Source organism: Capricornis sumatraensis, chromosome 22, assembly GCF_032405125.1.
Source record: "Capricornis sumatraensis isolate serow.1 chromosome 22, serow.2, whole genome shotgun sequence".
NCBI lineage: Eukaryota > Metazoa > Chordata > Mammalia > Artiodactyla > Bovidae > Capricornis > Capricornis sumatraensis.
Window position 1 is genome coordinate 37,231,871 of NC_091090.1, and position 8,643 is coordinate 37,240,513.

At 35.5% G+C, this 8,643-nt stretch overlaps 1 pseudogene; it reads right to left on the minus strand.

The window, feature by feature from the left end:
• Positions 1 to 285: 285 nt before the first annotated feature.
• Positions 286 to 909, minus strand: LOC138097986 (ras-related protein M-Ras pseudogene; annotated as a pseudogene).
• Positions 910 to 8,643: the final 7,734 nt, after the last annotated feature.

The following is an 8,643-nucleotide window of genomic DNA, read 5'->3' on the forward strand; positions in this document are numbered from 1 at the left end:
AAATAGCACAGCCACTGAGAGAGGGAGGGACCGGGTTGCATCAACACAGGGTCTAGGATACTGTTCTGTCTACTGTTGCCTCCTCGTCTCTGGGAGGACACCCTGTCTCCTGTGCCCCTCTGGAAAAGCCAGACCCTACCTCCTCCCTGCCCACCCTCCCTCTCTCCCTTCCTGTGCCAAGTCCTCGAGCCAAGGGTCATGGTTAGGATGGTCTTCGGTGCAGTTAGGCAGTGGAGTCCTGAGGACTGGCCAGTTCCCAGTCACTGTGCCCAGGGCCTTGGGCCATCATGATATCACGCACTGCAGTTTGTGGGTGCCCGTGACCTAGTCTCCCCAACGTTTGGTTTTCTTCTTCCTCGTCTGGCTTTTTTTTCTGGATCTGTTGCCTAATTACTCTAATCAGGTCGTGGAAAGCTTTGTCAACGTTGCGAGGTGGGTCCTGGGCTCTGGTTTCCATATACGGAATATTGTGTTTGGTTGCCATTTCTTTTCCTGCTCCCTGGTGATTTTCCTCAAATGAATCAGATCAACCTTTTGACCATGAGTATCATCGGGGATGACTCCCTGTCCTTGACACGCAGGATGAGCTGGTGGAAGTGGTCCACGTGCTCGAAGGTGGCCTTGTCCGTGACCGAGAAGACTATGGGGAAGCCGTCCCCTGTGCGCATGTACTGCTCCTGGTAGGCCCTGAACTCCTCCTGCTGGCCATGTCCAGAACGTCCAAGATGGCACACTGATTGTCAATATCTGTATGTTTCAGGGAAGAGTCTTGGATGGTGGGGTTGTAGTCAGGCACAAAGATCTTCTGGAAAAGCTGAATGGTGAGGGCGCTCTTGCCCATACTCACCACCTGCCCCGCCCCAGCTTGTACGTAGGGAGGTTGTCACTGGGGGCCACACTCGTTACCATGTTGCTGGTTGGTCAGACCATGAACGGGACTTTTTAGGTAGTGAACAGGCCCCTCTCACTCGGGTCCCAATCGTCGCTGACTTTTCTATTGCACACCGTTACCCTGGAGCCTGCGGTGGGGCAAAAGGGAATCTTAGTCTATTTTGAAATAACACTTTGAGTTCATACGTCATCTGCCCCAGTAAGTTGATTCTAAGTCTAAGCTTGTGTACTATGGCCATGATGATCAACTCTGCTAGAACCAACACTGGCAGAATGGGAGGGGTAAACCAGACAACTGTGAACATATTTTTCCCACTGCCAAACGATGATCAATTAAAAAACAAGAACTAAGATTGTGAGCTTATTCATGATCAACACCAGAGACAAGTCAGAAAAATCCTGACCTATTTCTCAATGCTAATATTGAGTTTTTATAGTCAATTAAATTACTATTTTTATATTTAAATACTTATCTAAAGCCGCAGGATTTTTGTTTTCTTTTAGTGAAAGATTTCTAAACATGTTAGTTAAATTTTATCAGATACTGATAAATAAAATGAATATGGATTAAAAGGAAGGTTGGCGATAAGTATGTTAATTTAGTGAGCTTTTTTTTTGTATGAATCAGAAAAAACACAGAAAATGTTAACATTTAGGTAAGACAGGTGAAAAACATTTATTTTAAAATTAACATTAATCTTTTCAAAGAAACACTTGAGAGCTTATCTGTAGCTAAAATGTCATTCAGTAATAATTTGGTTTGGTAGGTAAGAAGTGAGAGGAAAAAAGGAAATGAGTTGAAGGGAAATGATGGACATCATCTATGTACCTATTTAAGACATTTCTAAGTTTAGGGCATTTGCAAGTGAAAACATGGAAGATGATTGAAGCTAGCAGATACTGAACCCATCTTCTTCTCTTTTTTTCTTTATTCCCTATAATTAATGCTAATTTTTATTTTAGAAAATCTGTAACACCAAAAAAGTTCTAGAAAAACCAAATCTTAATTACACTAACGTAAAACATGATTATATCTTTATATTTCAGTGTACAAATATCTACTATTAAATTAGTATTAGAAAGGTGCTGTGACCAGAATATGGACAATATTTCTATCATGTGACTGAAGGCCATTTTATTTAAATATTTCCTTACCTTCACTATTCAGGTTATTGTAATACATTCCTAGATAATAATGCCACAATCAACATCATTGTACAGAAATTTGTAGGTATCATAGTTGTTTATTAAAAGGGAATCAGTATTTTAAAGGCTTTTCAATGTATTTCCAGTTTTTTTTGGAAAGATTTTAACAATTTATAACCTCATTACTAATCTGTAAGCATGCTTATCTTACTATGTCCTTGTTAATAACATTTTTTAGTATCTTGTTATCTTAAAAACTAAAGGTTATGTAAGTTTTCACCAATTAGATTAGCTGTGAAGATAAATTTTTTTGTCATACTGTTCGTAGTTTTTACTTTGTAAATCATCTATTCCAGTGCTGTCCTATGAACGTAAAAACAGAGCTACAAATTTAATTTAAAATTTTTTCAGCAGTCACATTAAAAATTATAAAGCAGTATGGAAAATTAATTTAGGTAATTTAGTCTACTTAGCCCAATTACCATTTCAACATATAATCAATATAAAAGTTATTAATGAGAAATTAAAACATTTTTCATGCTAAGTCTTTGAAATCTCTACTTGACACAACACATCTCAATTTAATTGATCACATTAGATGTGCTTTTTCTTATCTCAGGTGTATTTCAGAGACAACAAAACTGACTTAGAAGAGTCAAAAGAGAAACAGGAGAACAGAGTCAATTTTTAATGGATTTGAGCCTAGGATTTCCTTTACCTGATTATACCTTCCATCAATGAAGCACCTCATGCACTCTAGTCAGAAGTTCTAGACCCTCATCTCTGAGCTGTAGGACACTCACAAAGGATTGGGGAAGGACAAGGGGGAGGTGAGTCTATAGTCTCTCCATCTGCCAGGCAGCCAAGCAACTCTGTCTACTCTGCTTGGGTCTAGATCAACTCTGGGGTTTCCCATTTTCCAACTTCATCCTTTCATTGTATCATATATTTAGCTTAATGCAATTTTCTATTCATTCCATCTGTATCCCAGATATGATCTTGGTTCCCCTTTCCTACTTGGGAATTTCAACTTGAACCTCACCAATTCTACAACTTTTGAAAGTCTTGATTCTCCCTGGAATTTCTGATAATTCCCAGATATTTATACTCCAGCATATTCTTTGTGCTTCCCTGGTGGCTCAGAGGTTAAAGCTTCTGCCTGCAATGTGGGAGACCTGGGTTCGATCCCTGGGTCGGAAAGATCCCCTGGAGAAGGAAATGGCAACCCACTGCAGTGTTCTTGCCTGGAGAATCCCATGGATGTAGGAGCTTGGTGAGCTACAGTCCACAGGGTCGCAAAGAGTAGGACACGATTGAGCATTTGCTTATTATATAGTTATATCCTTTGTATTCAACTCCAGGCTTTCCCACAGTACATGTTTTTGCCTTAAATCAACCCAGACATAGTTCCCTTTTTATTTTCCCCAAAAGAATCAACATTGATGGAGAAAGCTTAGTGACAAATGTAACATTTATTAAAGCACTATAAGACAGAAAAAGATAAGAGATAGGTGCATAGAAAACATCATGGTAAACGACTTAAAAATCCCCTCTTTGTATTTCTTATTGCTACAAAGTCCTTTTCAGATACTCCGTCTTTGTGGGCTGTCGCTTCCCACCCTTGTGCCTGTGAAGGGCCTTGACTCACCCATTTCTCTCACCTCTTTCTTCAAATTCATTTCATGATGACTCTTCCAGCTAACTTCTCTATTTCTTCTTTATTCATTGATCAGAAAAAATGTAGTTCTTCTAAATATCTACTTCAACGTGTACTTGCCAAACTATCCTCCCTTGTGAAGAGAGGCTTCTTTTCCTCTCCAGATTTTTTACTTTTATATATTATCTCATTGCAACTTAAGATATTACTTATAATATCACAAAATTCACTCTCCTAAAATGTACAATTCAGTCTTTTTTAGTTTATTCACAGAGTTGTACAAGTAACACTTCTGCTTTTTTGAAAAAACATAATCTATCCTCTTCAATGGTAGTTGAATCAGGTATAGCAATATATATGATATATTTTGTTTGAAATCATACCTAGTGTTAGTTTATGTGACATATCCTGATTTTTCATCTTTCTAGTTTTTTACAGAAATATCAATTGCCTTTTCTATACTATTAAAATGATTAATGGTATCATTTTCTTTGATGATGTTTATATATCTGTTTTATCTCCCTGTCTTAGCAAGATGTATAACAGAGTTGTGGTCTTATAGCTTCATTATTAAGGTTATAAACTGTTGAGATTAAGCACTGTATCATTGTTTTCTTCCGCTAAGGCTACCCGTATCACCTACCCATATGATGAGATTTTATTAGATCTCACAGCTCCTTTCTTTGCCTGTCTTCTACATCAACAGGTACTTCTCCCTTGACCTTGGAGTGTACACTTCAAGTTCATACTCTCTTTCTGCTCTTCCTTGACTTCAGAAGTTCTCTGTATTCAGAGACATCCTTTAATTTCTGCTTATATCTCTTGTAACACCCATTATGGATTGATTGCCCACTTGACTGGTACTAAAGGTCTCAGAATTCATAGATGGAAAATTTTCCTACAAATTTGTTGTAAAGACAAGTTCTATAAAAGAATTTCCAGGTCAGGATTAGGAGCTATAAGCATGGTCCACCAAATATACTCTCCAAAAATATGAATATCATAAAGAGAAGAAAGCTGAGAAAGGCTTACATTAGAGGATGTTAAAGATAAAATGGCAGCTAAATACAGTATGTATTTATACATACATATGTATGTATGTGTACCTGCAGTCTCCAATATGGCAGCAGCTAGTCATGTATCAACTATAAAAGTTGATATTAATTGAAATTAAATAAAGGTAAAAGTGCAGTTTTTCAGCACAGTGGCCACATTTCAAATACACAGTGTCTATCTGTGGCTAATGGTTACTGCATCAGAGAAGGGAGGTCTATTCATATACTTTCACTTTCAGAATATGTAATTCTTTTTGAAGAATTCTTGGGTCTCTTAATTAAAAATTTATTAAAAATTTGGGTAGCATATCACTATAGCTAAAATCTCTAGTGTTCAGTCATTTATTATGTATCTGCTAAATTTACCCCTGAAAAATTTAAATAAAAATGACATGATACTTATTTACATTTTCTGAGTTTTTATGATTGTAAAATGTAATTTACAGACAACTCTTTTTTGACATTCTTGCTTTAAACACTAAAAATAATGGCTAAAAAGAAGATATATAGCACAATGAATTCAACCATGTTATTGGAAATTTAAAATTGTAGTTTACCAACAAAAGGAAATTTTAAAATTGCCATCTTCAGTTTTCTATTTTAACCCCCCTTAAAATTATTAATGCAATTGCCCAGAATATAAGTTGCAATGGAATGGTCTTGTTTTAACAAGAAAACCAAGGAGTGCATTTACAATAATGTACAGAAATTATTTCCTAGAACAACGTTTTTGTCTACGTGCTTTGGATCTCTTTAATAAAGAGCCCTGTGCCTAATAGTCATTGTGCATGAAAGACCACGGTAATGTTGCATTAGTGAAGAGCACAAATACCTAATTTTAAAGAGTAACCCTTTTGCATTTATGACCTATACATCAGAATGAAATCTCATTGCATTTCTGGATTTTGGTAGTTGTAAAGTCATTTATCTAAAAAAAATATTTATTTTTAAATGTTTGGACACACTGGAGAAAAACTCAGTTAAAAGGAAATCAAACCCACTGTTAGTCTAGGCTTCAGTGTCAGTAAATGCAGTTTTGAAAGCAGTTGTTATGATGGGTTCTCTGGAAGTTGATATGTCCTGAGAGAGGAGTGGCAGAGGCCTCATAATTAGGCTAGTAAGTTGTCTTGATACAGCTGCCAACTAGTCTTGTCCCAGCTCTGATTAAGCAAACTTTTTAGGGAGTTCAAATTGTGACAAACTATATTGATCTTTATGAAAAGAATCTGATTGGTACTGAATAGGATTGTATTAATCAATATCTTGGGGTCAACCAGCTTTATTTTTGACACTATAAATTTCAACACAGATGTGAGTAGATTACAGTATTGATTTTTATATATTTTTTCCTTTGAGCACCTAGTATTATGCCTAAAGTATAATGTCTGCTCAATAAATGTTGAATGAGTAAATAAATAATTTTTTAAAATTTGCTTTTGAATGCAAAAGTATGCTTAAAACTAATATGCCTCTGGAAGCAATTTCAGCAAAATACCACATGATGGGGTTGCTATTCTATGAACAAGGACTTCTAAAAAGAAAATACCCCTGCTGCATTTCTGGTTATGGTGAATTAATTTAGGAGTAGGTAGAAAACATTAATACAGATTTCTCAAAAAAGATCAGCTTCCTTTTTTTGGTTAAATATTATATAATTATTTTAAAGCAGATGCCTTTAAAAATAATAGAGCAGTAACTCTCAGTGTGGTTCAGAGTTGAATTAGCCAAAAGTTTGGAAAAAAAAAAAATCACAACACAGGTTCTTTTGCCTTACCTTGGACATTCTGAATTAGAAATACTTGGAATAAGAAGGGGGATCCATACTGAAAAACAAGAAAACAACCCAAACCGTCTTTCCTGATTCTCTGTCTCAGCTAGAATTGAGACTCTAAACTAGTAGAATATACTATTAAATTTATTAAACTTTTGCCTGTTACAGGTGGCTTTTGCCTGGTGGCTCAGATAGTTAAGAATCTGCCTGCAATGCAGGAGACCTGGATTCAATCCCTGTGTCGGGGAGATCCCCTGGAAAAGGATTTCAGGAGGAAGTAGAATTGTTTGGTAGCAAAAGAAAGATACTTCCAACCCAATGAGAGACAAGAAAGAGATCGCAAAAGCAGATGTGATAGTTTGTAAGTTATACAATTGGGGGGCCATTTAGTATATAGGCGATTATTTCTATAACTGCCTGTGGTCCTTAAGAATTCTTTCAATACACATTACAGTCATTGACATTCATAATGATTCCACTGAAACATTTGTTTCCAGAATACATTATAATGCATTTCCAAAGATCCTTACAAAAACAAAAACCACCAACACGAATAAAAAAATAAAATAAACTTTCAGATTATTCCCCAGAGTTGTAATCTACTATTCAACCTCTTTACCTCTTATTGTATAGTAGAACTTCAAGACTAAATTTTGTCTGCTTTTTACTGTGAATCTTTGTTTATACACCTCTGATTGCTAAGGGCAAAGTCTATATCTTATCTTTTTCTTTTTTGTGTGTTTAACACAGTGTTTTACCAAAAAGAGACATTTGATTTATTTGACTTCAGAATAAGCTCAGATAGCTGGAAAGTTCATTCATATCTAATTCTCCTGAAATTTCCGAGAATTGAGGCTTATTTTATTACTTTATTATTTTTTATTAGGTGAAGCAGGAAGGGATTTGTATGAACGACTTCTCTAGAAATTGTCTAACTAGAATTCTTTTATTTCACTCAGTGAAAGGCTACCCACTCCAGTATTCTGGCCCGGAGAAATCCATGGATTGTATAGTCCATGGGGTCCGGACACGACTGAATGACTTTCACTTCACTTCACTTCACTATGACTCTATACCTTGATACTCCTTACCAATAAAAAACAATAGGGTGTCTTAAGAATACAACAAATAAGTGTTTTAATTTATTAGCATACACAACAGTAATATGATATATAGATTATATAACTATAGATAAATATTACCAAAAAGTGCCAAAATAAATTGATTTTTTTTAAAAGGGTGAATTTCTAAATGTATCATAAGCTATGAAAAATACTTATGAGACTCTAAAAGGAACCATATTATAATACTCCTTGGGATTGAATGGTATATTAACCCTCCTATATTTTGAATAAAGTGTTTTGGGTGAAGGCACTGCACCCAGGGAGAGAAGAATATCTAAAATATTTATTTTCACAATGTTTTCCTCCTAGTTTCCACTCTAATGATATCAAAATTGCATGGATTTAGCTTCTGTTAAAAACCAGTCATTGTAGGATTTATGCATGATTCATAATTTGCTAAAATATAATTAGAAATTGGAAAAGATATCTCACATGTGGCTGAAGGAAATCACCCCATTGGTTATGATTATTTTTCCAGATTTGATGGATAGTACTTACATTTTAGGTAAAAAGAAATTTCAATTTACAAGTTTAATTTCACCAGTCTTTATGTATGTTTGATTGAACAAAATGTGATTTGTTCAAATATTTTGTCTTATTATCTTTAATTAAATTCTACTTTATGATCATGAATTTGTAATGGCATTAATAAGAATAAGGCAAAAAACGATAATGGAGTTTTAATTTAGTGCTTATATGATCAACAGAGCTGAGAAGGGGCCACCTATCATTTATTTCACTGACAATTTAATGAGAATTTGAAGAAATACTATTGGGCAAACTTTAATGCATGTATTAGCTTAGATTATGTAACACTGAAAGGATCTGCAAATACCTTAAAATGACCATTTCTTTTTAAATTGTAATCTGAAAGTGAAAGTGAAGTCACTCAGTCCTGTCCGACTCTTTGCGACCTCATGGACGGTAACCTACTGCGGTCCATGGGATTTTCCAGGCAAGAATACTGGAGCGAGCTGCCATTTCCTTCTCCAGGGGATC